General features: G+C 41.8%; 1 protein-coding gene and 1 long non-coding RNA gene across 2 annotated transcripts in view; one reads left to right on the top strand and one right to left on the bottom strand.

The window, feature by feature from the left end:
* The window catches only part of SHLD2 (shieldin complex subunit 2), an 88027-nt gene that overhangs the window by 31211 nt on the left and 43022 nt on the right, over positions 1 to 13794 (top strand). The window contains exon 3 of the mRNA XM_045068868.1: positions 396 to 683. The gene's annotated coding sequence lies outside the window, so the exon portion shown is untranslated. The remainder of the gene's footprint in view (positions 1 to 395; positions 684 to 13794) is intronic.
* The window catches only part of LOC106007173, a 29272-nt gene continuing 22851 nt past the window's right edge, over positions 7374 to 13794 (bottom strand). Inside the window, exon 5 of the long non-coding RNA XR_001181745.2 lies at positions 7374 to 7761. This is a non-coding gene — a long non-coding RNA (uncharacterized LOC106007173). The remainder of the gene's footprint in view (positions 7762 to 13794) is intronic.

Raw genomic sequence — 13794 nt, 5'->3', positions numbered from 1 at the left:
ATCAGTTGCCCAATGTTCCTGCTTTCTGTCACATCGTTTTTTCTGTTAATGTCATCATCTTGAAGAAGTCCTTCCCAGGGCAAAGTGCTGCCATACAGAGTAACTTCTGTTTTCCCATAGTGCCCAGCTCTCATTCTAGAGGCTCTCTTTTCCTTTGGGTTGGATCTTCTATTTCCTCTCTCCTCTTCTTTCTTGGTTCACTCCCTCATTCTGCTTCTCTAGAGCCTCTCCTGTATAGATACTAAATTATCTTGATTGGGCCTCTGATTTCCCTATTTTTTTTTTCTTATTATCATCTGTTTTAGTCTCTGTTCTTTCTGATAAATTTCCCTAAGTTTAATGTCCAAAGCCTATCTCTTTTTAAAAAAAATTATTTATTTATTTATTTTTTTGAGAGAGCGAGAAAGCGCACAAGCTGGGGGAGCTGCAGAGGGAGAGGGAGAAGAAGACTTCCTGAAGAGAAGGGAACCCAATGCTGGCTCATCCCAGGACCCTGGGACCATGACCTGAGCTGAAGGCAGATGTTTAACCAACTGAGCTACCCAGCCACCCCAGGATTAGGCTATTTTCTTGAAGAACTTTCAACCAACCTGCCCTGTTTGATGTTCTCTTAACCCCTGTTTCCAGAGGTACCATCTGTTACCAATTCCTGTGCCTTTTGAGAATTCGGTGGACTAAGTCAGGTAGGTTTTTGGCTTTCCACCTTCCTAGTTTAAGATTCAGCTTTCCTGGATCTGTTACTATTTACCACTGTTCCATCTGCTTTCCAGCCTTCAGACATTTGTTTGTGCCTTAAAAATACCTTATTAGCATATTAGGAAAGAGTGAAATTAAATATGTATGTTTAATCTTTCCATCTTCCCAGAAACTGCTGCTAGATTTTTTTCATTTGCTTAAGCATTTATTTATCTATTCTTTTTTTTTTATTGTGGCAAAATACGTATAAAGTTTTTAAACCATTTTAATGTGTGCAGGTCAGTCGCAATAAGGTACCTCCATGATGCTGTGTACCCATCACGGCTGGTTCCAGAACTTTTTCATCAACCCTAAAAGGAGCCCTATACCTATTAAACAGTTATTCCCTACTCCTCCCTCCCTTTCCCAGCCCTGGCAACCAGGAACCTGCTTTCTGTCTCTGTGGATTTGCCAGATCTGGTGAGACTCTTTTATTCTTTTATTTTTAAAGATTTAATTTATTTATTTGACAGAGAGAGAGAGAGATCACAAGTAGGCAGAGAAGCAGACAGAGAGGGGTGGGGGAAGCAGGCTCCCCGCTGAGCAGAGAGCCCGATGCCCCTGGTGAGACTCTTTTAGACAGGGTAATCAAGGCAAGGCTTCTTTGGAGAGAGAAGATAATTGAAAGGAAACCTTAATGCCCCGGAGATGTGAGTGTGTGGGTGGGAGGGTGGTAAACCATCAGAAGAAGCATTGAGGAATGAATCCTGCCACTTCTTTGGATGTACAAAGTTACAAGGTTTTGTTATGGTCACCCTGAAAACCAACAGAAGCCAAGTAAGGGTCATAGTTTTAAAAACCCACCAGTCAGAGAAGATACAAGGAAACCCACGTGAACCAAACTCCAGAAATTAATGAAAGCTTCACAGTGGAGAGGAGACCCATGGCTGTTCAGAACAGCCCATGGAAGAGGAACCTGCCCCAGATAGGGGAAAGGAGAAACCTGCCACACTTTGGGCTGGCCTGTTGTGGCCCCATGCAGGCGGGCTGGTGCAACAGTCTAGAACCCTGAGGAGCCACAGTTGCTCCTCCACCAAAGAGCAAGTCCACCTCCAGTCCTCGCCCACAGGTCTTCACGGAATACTCAGGGATGATGAGCCACACACGTGGGCCAAGGAAGTTGAGCTAACCAAGATCTTACCTGAGGCACACTGAACTCTCCCCAAGTGCCCAGCAACCACCCTCAGCAAGCAGAGGACTAAGCAGGGGTGAAGGGGTAGACCTGGAGAGCTGAGAGACACTCACCAGGAGTGCCCTAGGTTTTCAGTTATGGAAGCCTGAAGGCAGGGAGAGAGCTGGAGATGACCTTCCCCCTCCCCATCCCCACAGTCTGCAACTCTGTGCTTTCAGTGCCAGAGCATTGAACACAGGGCAGGACAGGTAAGAGAAACCCTCTAATTCATTCCAGGCCTTCCCACAATGTAGGAAGCTGCCCTCTCACAGGAAGGCTGGGGAGGAACAGGCTGAGAAGAAGTCACCTGGGCTGCAGAAAGCAAGGCAGGGGACTGGAAAGCAAAGAGAAATCCCTAGCAAATGAAAAACCTGGCAGTCATGCTTAAAGCAGAGAGAGCTCCCAGTTGTTTTTCTTTTTAAAAATCAACTTATTTTTTAGAATGATTTTAGTTTTCTAATTATTTATTTATTTATTTGAGAGAGAGAGAATGTGAGTGAGCTTGAAGGGGTGGGGAGCCGAGAACAGACGCTTAAAGGACTGAGTCACCCAGGCACTCCCATTTTCTTAAACAGTATGGACTCATGGATATTTATTTTAGACTTGAGGTTATGGTCAATTACTACTTTATTTATTTGGTTGAAATTGTTCCACCTTTGACCACTGGGAGCTCTTTTGGTTGTCTCTTTGACATTACCCCATCAACGTGTGTGTGTGTGTGTGTGTGTGTGTGTGTGTTTGTGTTTCTTACTTCTGGCACTATGTGATACTCCAGGTTTATGTGTATATTTCCTGCCACAGATCTTCAGTCAGCTATTTCTCCTGGGAGCCCTTGTTGCTTTTATACAAGAATGGGGAGGGGCACCTGGGTGGCTCAGTGGGTTAAGCCGCTGCCTTGGGCTCGGGTCATGATCTCGGGGTCCTGGGATCGAGTCCCACGTTGGGCTCTCTGCTCAGCGGGGAGCCTGCTTCCTCCTCTCTCTCTCTGCCTGCCTCTCTGCCTACTGTGATCTCCCTCTGTCAAATAAATAAATAAGATCTTAAAAAAAAAAAAAAAGAATGGGGAAACCAAGATCTAGGTGTTAGATGTGCTTGTTGCTACTGGGGTGTTGTGCTTGTAGGCCCTCTCAGCTGACAGAGCCAGGAAATATATGTGGAGGTACTAATCTGTATATTTATACATCTCTATAAATATTTCTATATATACCCATCTCCATCTATATTAGGCTAAATGTGAGTTCATACTGACATGTCCAACTCAAATCCATTGACACTTAGATCATTCTAAATTCCTCCCTTTGTTTATCTGTTACTCTTATTCTGGTGAGAAACCTGGCTCGCACCATCTGCCATCTGTTTACTTAACTGTCACAGTGTACACATAAAGCACTCCCACGGTTTGGACAGCCCATGGCTTAGCTGTGAAGCACAGGCAGGTCTCTGGAATCCTACCTGGGCTTGGATTCCAGACCCTGCTCTAGCAAAAGTCCCGAGTCCCACCCTTTAAATATTTGAAGCCAGTGAGAGACTACATCAAGCTAAAGCTGCATCAAAGCCCAGCCCCAGATTAATGGCAGATGAGACTGACTCAGACCCCATTCCAGTGGCCTGACAGAGGGTCATGTCTCTTTCTAGAAGGGTAATATTACTTACTTCAGTCATGAATATAATTTTGTATAGAATATCTGGGTTATAATAAAAAATTAGAAGACACAAGAGAAAGCAGGAAAATGTGACCAAGTATCAGGAGAGGAAATAGCCAGGAGAGAGAGAGAGACCCAGAGGTAATCCAGGTGGTGGAATTATCAGACAGACACGTAAAGATAACTAAGGAGAAAAGAATGCTAATGCTAGAGGATCTAATGGTAAAAGTGGGCAACATGTACGAGCAGATGGGGATTTTTAACAGAGTCAAGGGAGCTCTACCAAGGAACGAAATGGAAATTCTAGAAATGAAAACTGTAATGTTAGAAGTGAAGACTGGGTTTACACATGGGCTTAACAGCTTCTTCCCATGTCAGAAGATAGGATCAGTGAATATGGAGCCCTGTCAATGGCACATTCCAATGTAACTAAGGAGAGAGCAATGTAACTAAGGGGAGAGGGAGAAAAGAACTCCTCCACCTGTGGGATAATGTCGGTCTGAAGTGTTTTTACTTGGGGTTTTTGAAAGAGGAGAGAAGTGACAGAAGACATTCTTGAGGACACCGTGGTCAAGAATTTCTAAAACTGATGAAAGACCTCGGTTCACAGAATCGAGAACTCAGCAAACCCCAAGTAGGTTAAATACAAAACAAAAAGAAACCAATGAATCCACAACAACAAAAATCCCAGACCTACACACATCATAATCAAACTGCTAAACACTGAAGAGTAGATCTCACAAGCTAGTGAGTAAAAGACACAGTAACTACATGGGAATAACAGTATGAATTATGGCTAAACACTCACCAGAAAAAAACTAGAGGCTTCAAGACAATGGAGTAACATCCACAAAAGTGCTGAAGGAAACGGAACCAAACCAAACACCCTAGAATTCTGTCTCAAGAAGGAAGTCTGCAAAAACCAAGGTAAACAAAGGTATTTTCACACAGATTAAAAGGTGAAAGAATTTGTTTCTAGCAGATATGAACTGCCACAAAATGCTAAAAAATGTTCCACAAGGTAAAGATAAAAGAGGCCAGACCGAAACTTGGGTCTGCAGAAAAGAATGGAGAAAACCAGGAATGTTAAATAACCCAGACCCGTATGTTGGAAAACCTTCTGGGACCTTCCCATATAATAGATACCCACAGACTATTGGGTATTTAAAGCAGAAATGTTAAAACACGGGGTTTACAGATTTTATAGAAATAGAATATAATACCACAAGAATACCAGAAGAGGGAAATGGAATTATGCTGTCCTAAATTTCATACGCTGAATTAGTGCACTTTTATTTGTGTGCGTGGTCATAACTTCAAACTCGTATTTTAGTCACTAGACCAACCACTAAAAATTAACACAAAGAAGAAAACTATAAAAGTGGTACATATTCCCATGTAAGATTAACCACCTTGAACATTGCCCTCCTACTGTACACTGAAAAACAGGATTAAAATATATGAAACAGCCACTTTCAGACATTGGAAAACAGTCAGTGCAGGGTAGTGACCCTTGAAAGAAATGACATTGTAGGTGCCCAGCACATGGCCTGTAGGCACTTGCTAGACTGTAGCAGAGTAGAAAAACCCAGATAGAGCCCAGAGAAGAGTTCAGAGAAGCTAAAGCACCTAGAATTTGTGGGATAAACCGGAGCAGAGGGTACTATATAGAAGCCCATAGAACTAGGAGACCTCTGGAGATCTATAGAAGGGTCCTCTAGAATCTTTTGATGAATTCTCATCTGTATATGTGAAGTTTGAAACCCTACAATGCTGGGGAAAGCCACACTGGAAATCAACATGCTGAACAATTCCAGGAGCTCACATAGACCTCAGAGTAGTGTGTGTTTCTACTAGGCATCGAGGAGAGACTGTTTCTTTCTTTCTTTTTCTTTTAAAGATTTTCTTTATTTATTTGACAGAGATCATAAGTAGGCAGAGCATCAGGCAAAGACAGAGGTGGAAGCAGGCTCCCTGCTGAGCAGAGAGCCCAATGTGGGGCTCGATCCCAGGACCCTGAGATCGTGACCTGAGCTGAAGGCAGAGGTTTAACCCACTGAGCCACCCAGGTGTCCCGGAGAGACTGTTTCATACATGGACATTGGCTAGACATCTTGGAGTGGGGTTAAATTAGCCATAGATCAAAGCCACCTCTAAGCCCACCCTAGCAAAGCTCAGAAGCATGTTTGGAAAGTCTCAAATGAATTGTAAGTAACTGAACCGTGAGCCAAAACTGAATCAATCGTTCTCTAAATGAATACAGTAAAAACCAACATCCAGTAATGAAAATGTCTAGCATCAAATACTTGAGTGGGAGGAAAATATTTCTACCTCTTTTATGTGTCAAAGGACTTGTATCTAGGGGTTGTAAAGAACTGCAAAAACCCAATAGGAAAATGAACAAAAGAGGAATTGTGCAGTAACAAAATGAGGAAAAGCCATGACTTTCCAAAGGAAGACATACCAATGGTCAGTAAACACTTGGGAAGGCACTGAGCCTCATTTAGTCAGCAGGGGAGTAATGCCAATGTAAACTTACAAGGAGGTACCATTTCACACTCTGTAGAAAGACTAACAAGAGAAAGACTAACTGTCCTTAGCCTTGGGGATGGTGTGATACAACCGGAACCATACATTGCTGGTGATTGTGCAAAATGGCACAACTCTTGGGGAGCCATTTGATAATTTCTAATGAAATTGAACACATATCTGTCTTCTGATTTGTCAGTTCTACTCTTTGGTATTTGATGAAGAGAAAGGAAAACACATGTCCACAGCCTTATTCATAATAGCTAAAAATTGGAAACCACTGAAATGTCTGTCTACAGGAAAATGGATAAATTGTGGTGGTTCACAGGTCCCGACAACTATTACACCCAGCAATGCAGAGGAGTCTCAGAACCCTGTGTGCAGGGAAAGAAACTAGACATAAACGAACGTATACTATGTGGGTTATATGAAGTCTAAGAAAAGGCAGAACTATTCTACAAGGATAGAAATCAGAAAATAATTGTAGGTTGGAGAGGGAGGGACAGTGTTGAGGAAAGAGCAGGATGGAACTTCCTGAGGTCCCTGCAAATGTGCTATGTCTCATTTTGGGTGATGGCTACATGAGTACAGACAGTCATCCACAGTTATTGGTACAGGACTCCTAAAACCTGTGCTTATTATCAAACATTTAATTACAAAAATTTAAAAAATTTTAAAACTAGGGAAAGACTGTTAAAATTTTAAAACTAGGGAAAGAATGTTAATGCAAATGCTCTAGGTGCCGGGGTATATTTTAAGAGATTATTATTATTATCACTTTAAAAGACTTTATTTGTCAGAGAGAGCATGTGTGAGTGCCAGTAAGGGGAGTGGCAGGCAGAGGGAGAAGCAAGCAGAGGGAGAAGGCGGCAGAGGGAGAGGGGGGAAGCAGGCTCCCTACTGAGCAAGGAGCCCTATGAGGATGAAGATGATGATGGTGATGGTGATGATGATGATGTTATTGTTGATGATGGTGATATAGGACCTGGACTGGACCAGGCCCCTGGGATCATGACCTGAGCTGAAGGCAGACGCTGAGCTGATGAGCCACCCAGGTGTCCCACACGTTAAGATATTAAAGGTGAAAGGAAGAAAGTGTGAGTTTAGGTCAGGTAGGTAGTTCTGTCATCTGTACTTCGTTCAGTATACTTCCTGTTTCAGCTCGCTGAGCAATGGGTTTTAACATCTGAATATTTGATTTCTTGGAAGTTTAGCGTCTCATTGCGAGCTCATTAAAGTGAGAAGTGAGAGACAGAGAGAGAGAGAGAGACACACCTGAGTGGGGGAGGGTAGAGAAGAGGAAGAGAGAGAAGGGGAGGGAGGGAAGGAAGGAGAGAGAAAAATGGGTCCAATAGGAAGGAAGCAGAGGATTAACAGAGCTGTTTTCTTAAAAGCCATTTATTATTTGCTTCATTAGGAAGTTTATAGTGAACCTACCCAGTGGAATTCTTTGATAGTGAAGCCTTTTTATGCTGAAGTTTTGTTCTTTCCACACCTCTTTAGATGAGCCAGTGCTCTGTGAGGATCCTTGGTGACCCAGTGGCTGGGTTCTAGCACGGGTGTGGGAAGACAGAAAAGCACGAGGCAGTATGGAGCAGTGGTGACGGGGAGCGTAGGCTCTGTCGTCCTGTCCTCTAGCTCCTGCTCCATGACCTCCAGGCTGTGTGACCCTGGTCAAGTGCTCTGAGTGGGGAACAGGGAAAGCAGTTAGGAGGCTGTTTTCAATCAGGGTGAAAATCCTGTTTGAACCAGGATGAGAGCAGGTGAAGAGGGAGAAAAGTGGCCAAATTATTTAAAATTTATTTTATTTTAAAAAAAAATTATTTTTTTATTTAAAAAAATTTTTTTCTAAAGATTTTTTTTCATCTTTTATTTATTTGACAGAGTGAGAGAGAGAGAGAAAGAGCTCACAAGTAGGCAGAGAGGCAGGCAGATACAGAAGGGGAAAGCAGGCTCCCTGCCAAGCAGAGAACCCTGATGCAGGGCTCCATCCCAGGACCATGAGATCATGACCTGAGCCTAAGGCAGAGGTCCAACCCACTGAGCCACCCAGGTGCCCCAAGTGGCCAACTTCTAAAGGAATCTTAAAGGGCTGGCAAAAGAGATTTGATGAGTTAAGAGAAAAAGAAAGCAGTCAGTGAGAAAAGCTTTTTGGCTTGAGTTGCTGGAGGGATGGGGCCCCATTGGCTGAGTGTGACTTTTTACAAAAGAATGTCAGGGCTTAAACTGCAAGGTTTCCCCCCCACCCCCTTTGGTTTGTTAGTTTTGTTTTTCATATATTTTTAGGGAATGGGTGGAGATGGTAGCAATCCGGGGGATTGGCAGGCAGACCCCTGACTTAGAGATTGTGATTGTCCCACTTTGAGTTCCTTCCTTTTGCTATTACATGGTTTGGGGGGGGGGGAAGCAAAGTGCGATATTTTAGGGTTTGACAGGAATTCCTTAGAAAGCATGAGCCTCAGACAAGTTGACATCTTGCTGTCCAAGACATTTTCCAGGAAGACTGGATCCAAAAGGTTTATTTATTTTATTATTTTTTTAAATTTATTTTTTATTTTTTAAAGATTTTATTTATTTATTTGACACACAGAGATCACAAGTAGGCAGAGAGGCAGGCAGAGAGAGAGGAGGAAGCAGGCTCTCTGCTGAGCAGAGAGCCCGATGTGAGGCTTGATCCCAGGACTCTGGGATCATGACCTGAGCCGAAGGCAGAGGCTTAACCCACTGAGCCACCCAGGCGCCCCGGGTTTATTTTTTTTAAAGATTTATTTATTTATTTGTCAGAGCGTGAACACAAGCAGAGGGAGTAGCAGGCAGAGGGACAAGTGACTCTGCACTGAGCAGGGAGCCCCATGCAGACTCCATCCCAGGATGCTGGGATTATGACCTGAGCCCAAGGTAGACACTTAACCAACTGAGCCACCCAAGGGCCCTGGATCCAAAAGGTTTAATACCTTTTGTCTGCAGTTTCATAAGTACCTGTCTGCAGAACCTGATGGCCAGATTCTTTTTTTCCCCTTGGCTGCCAAACACGTTAATTCTCTTCTCTACGTCATTTAATTCTTATCTCCATTGTGAGATTCTCAAATGCATGTTGTAATTTTTAGATACTATTCAACCGTATTTCCGTTAGTATTTCATTATTTAAAAAATTGTATAAGAGGGGTGCCTGGGTTGCTCAATCAGTTGAGCATCTATCTTGGGCTCAGGCCATGATCTCAAGGTCCTGGATTGAGCCCCACCTTGAGGCGCCCTGCTCAGTGGGCAGTCTGCCTCTCCCTTTTCCTCTGTTCCTCCCCCACTGCCTGTGCGCTCTGTCTCTAAATAAGTAAATACATGAAAAATCTTTTTTTAAAAAATTGTACAGGAAAACTGAACAGAATGTTTCCTTTCTCCCTTAAATTGTTCCTACTATTATGTTTCTGATAAAATGTATTAAGAGGTACGCTCTTCACCAATAGGACATTTATTCATGCATTTGTGTGGTTCCTAACTTGGTGACTGTATAATGTATCTCTAAATGAGACATATGAACAGTGGAAAGGGAAACTGACTGACCAGGCCACCAGGATGGGACTCTTCCGGGCAAATCCAAGTGTCTGGTCACAATATTCCGATGGTAAACAAGCAGCTAGGTTAAGGCTTGCTTCCTGTTTAAATGCTGGGACTTTTAAATGGGGGGTGGAAGGAGCATGTCTGCAGTGGGGTGTGGGAAGGAGACCTTCCTGCCGCATTGCACGCAGGACTAAGGAGGCTCACTGCTTGACATTAACACCAAGTGGTGATGGGCCCGTGATGACATTCCTCACTTGAAAGCCAGTGTTGCAAAGGAAATCAAGGTCATGCAAGCAGATTGAAGGAATTACTTGTCTGCTGCCTTTGCCTTAGTAGCTTAGTTTAGTTACAAGAATGAGTAGTAGCTTTAAATCGCAGTTGCTTCTGTTTTAGGACAAATACCACACCTTTCATCCTTCCATAGGTCACATAAAGTGTGGCACTGGTCTGTCATTTATTTATTTATTTTTTATTAATTATTTTTATTAACATACAATGTATTATTTGCCTCAGGGGTTTCAGGTCTGTGAGTCGTCAGGCTTACACACTTCACAGCACTCACCATAGCACATACCCTCCCCAAAGTCCATAACCCAACCACCCTCTTGTTCTGTCATTTTATTTTAGTTTTCTTAAAAAATTAATTATTTATTTGACAGCGAGAGATCACAAGTAGGCAGAGAGGCAGGTAGAGAGGGAAGGGGAAGCAGGCTCCCTGCTGAGCAGAGAGCCCGATTCGATTCAAGGCTCCTTCCCAGGACCCTCCCCGCACCCTCCCCGGACCCTCCCAGGACCCTCCCAGGACTCCCAGGACCCTCCCAGGACACTGGGATCATGACCCGAGCCAGAAGCAGAGGCTTTAACCCACTGAGCCACCCAGGCGCCCCTTGTTCTGTCATTTTAAATGGGAAATTCCGGTACTAACATTTAGTGGTTACTAGTGACAATCTTAAGAGTAGAGTTCAGCGTGAACGTACACAATACGGGAGTTACTAATATCCCATATCACTTCTTAGCACAATGACGTAAGATGACAGATTGGACTGATGCAGTGAGGTTAAAGCAAAAAAAACCGTTTTTTTTTTTTGCCACCGCTTGTATCAGTCACCATGGAGAACACATATTTTTCTTACATAGAAGGGGGAAATGGTTTCTAACTTCAATATAAATCGTAGTAAACTGAATACTGTTTTAAAATATATAATCTTTCTATATTTAATTTTTAATAGTCTCCTTGTTTTATATATAGGGAGAAGTTTTTTTTTAGGTGATATTATATGTCTTTATGATTTCTAGTGGCTGTGTAGTTTGTCTTTGTATGGCTGGGCCATAATTTATTTAACTGATCTCAGTGGGTACACTTTGTCCTCACCATTTTTTTTTTTTTTTAAATTTTAGACAGCACTGCTACGAGTATCCTTGTAGTGAGTAGGTGAGAGTGTATATGATGTTTTTTCTTTGAGGTTAAACTCTTAGGCGTATAACTGTGGGGCCAAGGGGATGCAGAATTGTAAGACTTTTGGTATCCATTGCCATATTGCCCTCCAGAAACGCTTTCATAGTTTAAACCCCTATGAGTAGAAATCATTTCCTGCAACCTTGTAATTTTAAGTGAATCTTTCTAGTTTGATAGGTAGAAATGTTTTCTCACTAACTACTAATTTTTCTTTCATGTTATTACGAAGATGCATGTTTTCTTTGTTTTTAACCTTGTATTTTTTCTGTGCTGTATACCTGCTTATCTTCTTACTCATTTTTTTATTACTCTTTATAAATTAAAGACATTTATCCAAATGTAATTTAAAATTCACTTTTTTTCTTCTCCCTATTTGGACATATCTAGGGAAATGCAGATGAACCCGTAGTAAAGTAGCTCAGTACCCTTACTAGTAAAATTATTTTTTCAGATGCTAACAAAGTTGTGTCAAGCAGGAACTCTCAGCCGTCCTTTGTGGCATTATAAACTGTTCAATTCTTTTGCAAATGACATAGTAGTATATATTAAGAACCATAACAATGGACTGTCTGTGACCTAATAATCCTATACCTGGGAGTTTACCACCAAAAAATAATTGAAAAGTGATGTTGAATGTCCCAAATAATTTATTGCAGCAAGGGCTATACTAATGACAAGTTAGAAACAAATTAATGAATTGGAGAGTAATGGTTAACTAAATTAGATTCATCATTAGAGTATTAAGTGAGCATTAAAAATGATTGGGAAGATTATAGATTGACATAAAAGGGTGGCCCTATAAAAGGGTGGCCCTATAAAACCATCGAAGCAGAATACAAAATTATTTCAATTTTATGGTTACAATTATGTAAAAATACACATAAGAAACAAAAACATGGATGAAACACCATGGGCTGATTTTGTTTGTCCTATGTGTATGTAGAGTTTCCAGGGTTTGAGACTAACATTCACTGAGCGAGTAGTGTGTACTCATCTCACAACAGCTCTGTAAGATGGGACATGGTGTTATTCTCAATTGACAGATAAAGAAACTTAATTCTCATTTAATACGTAAAGAAATTTAAGCTTTTATTATAGTTGTTTTCAGATGTCTACAAAAGTAGCAAGAATAGTAATGATGAGCCCGGTGTAACTCTCACCTAGCTTCTACAATTCCAAGTTTACATTTTTAGTAAGTTGCAGAGTTGTAACCATATCTCTCCTACTCTGAAACCCATGCTTCTCAACACAACCCTGTCTTGCCTCTTTATTTTGTTACTTAATGCTATCGAATAACTTTATGATGCTTAGCGTTTTTGGTAAAATGGGCATGGAAAGGCATTATAACAGTGAGTTTTATAAGGCAGAGAAAGGACTCTCTTTTAACCACATATATTTTGTAATAAGCATTTTTAGTTGCAGTGTTCTGTAAAGACAAAACTTGCTGATACAGTTCATCCTGTTTTATAAATCTTTGACCCATTCATCAGACTCTGACCACTCTAAAGATAAAGGGTTATGGTTGTATTGGTCTTTCTGACTGAAGTGGCCTTCTGCAGATTGAGAAATTGGCTAATCATTAACTACAGTAATGGATATGTACCCGCAAGTTTCATCTGGTATCTTAATGAGCTTTAACCCTCTGAGTACACCCCAAACATATCCTGGAATCATTGCAATTTATCAATTGTCTGTAACTTAACTTTCTACTGTGTGTATTTTTGCTTTGATAGATGATTTGTGCCCCCCCCCCCCCAATCCTATTCTCCTGTTCACTCACTCACAACTCCTGTCAGTTACAGGATTTTGTAGCAGCAGCTTAGATATAAAAACCTTCGAAAAAATTCTTCTTTTTTGAATTAAGAGGACCATACTCTCTAGTCCATTTTTTGGTGTGTGTGTGGGAAGTTCCATACTTAGTGGGGGGTACATTTAAAAAGTAAAGGCATACTGAAATAATTATTAGGGACACATAACCTTGTGTTTTATGGAACTGATTCATTTCAGATGTCTGTTGTCCTGGGAGATCTTCTCTGAACTCTCAAGATATCCCTGTGTGCTTCCCATGTAGGACTCTGAATCTTGGGGACCTCTGACCTCATGGCCTTGTAACCATAAACTGTACTAGAGTTGAGTCCAAGGAATGGAATCCAGTCTGGATACAGGGTATAGCAAGACTAGAAGGATGTCTGAAGTTGGGAGAGTGGTTGGTTAAGTATCCATTGATAAAGCATAAGTATCCATTGGGGGATATTTAGTAGTTAAATGAATGAGACCAGGTGAAATTCTGCAGAGTTGTGTGGCGTGAAAAGAGGACATGGTCCAACATGAGAGAGAAAGAAGAGCCAGAGAGGAAGAGGAACCAGGAAAGCGTAGCATTCTAGAAACGGAGGGAAGAGAGTTTTGCAGTTAGAGTCGCCCAGTACTGTGAGTACTTATTTGACAATTTGAACTTCACTGTTGTCTGAACAGCGGTAAGAAATAGAAGTCTGACTGCAGGACCTTCAGGAGAAAAGGTTAAGTGAGGACCCAGAAGCAGTGAGTGTCTTATAGTCTCTATAAATGTTCTGAAGGCATGTGTGTCTCTTGGGTAAGGCAACTGAAGCTGCTTTCTGGGCTCCTGTGGTGGAGTGGAGAGGAAGGGGACTTGGGGACTATGTTGGACTCCTTTTATTCTGAATTGATTTGATTTTAAATTAATCTAA

The sequence above is a fragment of the Mustela putorius genome, unplaced genomic scaffold (genome assembly GCF_011764305.1).
Source record: "Mustela putorius furo isolate JIRA1106 unplaced genomic scaffold, ASM1176430v1.1 tig00003909_pilon_pilon_pilon, whole genome shotgun sequence".
NCBI lineage: Eukaryota > Metazoa > Chordata > Mammalia > Carnivora > Mustelidae > Mustela > Mustela putorius.
The sequence above is the reverse complement of the archived record's forward strand: the minus strand, read 5'-3'. Positions and strand labels throughout refer to the sequence as shown.